The 1,070-nt window shown below is 58.3% G+C and overlaps 1 protein-coding gene across 1 annotated transcript in view; it reads right to left on the bottom strand.

Moving 5' to 3' along the window:
- Positions 1 to 1,070, bottom strand: part of LOC105500877 (sphingomyelin phosphodiesterase 4-like) — a 32,970-nt gene that overhangs the window by 30,535 nt on the left and 1,365 nt on the right.

The raw sequence follows: 1,070 nt of genomic DNA, 5'->3' as shown, positions 1-1,070 counted from the left end.
CCACCCGCCTCGGTCTCTCAAAGTGCTGGGATTACAGGTGTGAGCCACCGAGCCCGGCCTCAATTCTTAACCTAGCTATCAATTGCAGTGTTAAAGAAAAACGCCTCAGTCCTAAGGCACTTGATCAAGCAAACACTGCACTACCACAAAATGATCAAAGCAGCATTAAACTGTGGACTGTTGGACAAGCGCGGAGCTCTAGGGGACGATGAAGTGGAGAGCATCTCTGCTCAGAAGCAGCTCTCATGGGCAGCGACTGAAAGAATGAGGCCCAGAGGAATTTCTAGGAAATTTCCAAGAGAGGATATTCCAACCCGGGAATTCCCAAGAGGTGTCTCTCACATCCCTGTTCTCTGACCCTGCCATGGCCACCCTCCCCGTCACAGGTCTCTGCCTGCCATGCACTTGGCGTCCGCTTCATCGCGCCTCTCCAACACCTATTTTCTCCAGGAGCTGCTTCGGACCCCGTCTTTTTTGTTTTGTTTTCCTGAGAGCGACAACCCTTGGGCAACGCCAATCATTCCAAGCAAATTCTGTCAGGCCAAGATCTCCCTCAGCAGCACGCGCCCACCTGTTCCCAACTCTCCCGCCAGCTGGGCTTGGGACCCTCCGAAACCAAGGCTGGGGGAAGTCCAGCACACACGGGAAGGGTCGAGCTGGGACCCACACCTGGCTCTTCCTCCCACACCGCCTGTTAAGCCCAAGGCTCAACTTCAACAGAAAGCTCTCCTTCCCTCAATTCCTTCAAGGAAAGTTAACTTTCAACGAACACTTACCGGACTAGGACAGAGTGCAGGAGCCGCGAGGGAAGGTGACACAAAGGTATGGCCCAGCGGGGTGGTAGGAAGACTCAGCCGGGGCTCTCCACTCCCCAGCCTGCCCGGCCTGGGCAAAGCAGCCAGGCCGGCCAGAGTCCTGGGGCTCGCGGAGTCACGGACACGGCCTCCGCAGCGGCTCGGGGAAGGCCTCAGGGCGCCGGACTGTCTCACGCGCGCGTCCCGCCCCACTCACCTGTGGGACCCATAACGTCCCCCGCCTCAGAGGTAGGAGCCGCCATTCCGCCACGGCGC

Source organism: Colobus angolensis, unplaced genomic scaffold, assembly GCF_000951035.1.
Source record: "Colobus angolensis palliatus isolate OR3802 unplaced genomic scaffold, Cang.pa_1.0 Scaffold698, whole genome shotgun sequence".
NCBI lineage: Eukaryota > Metazoa > Chordata > Mammalia > Primates > Cercopithecidae > Colobus > Colobus angolensis.
This window is presented reverse-complemented; position numbering and strand designations above follow the sequence as displayed.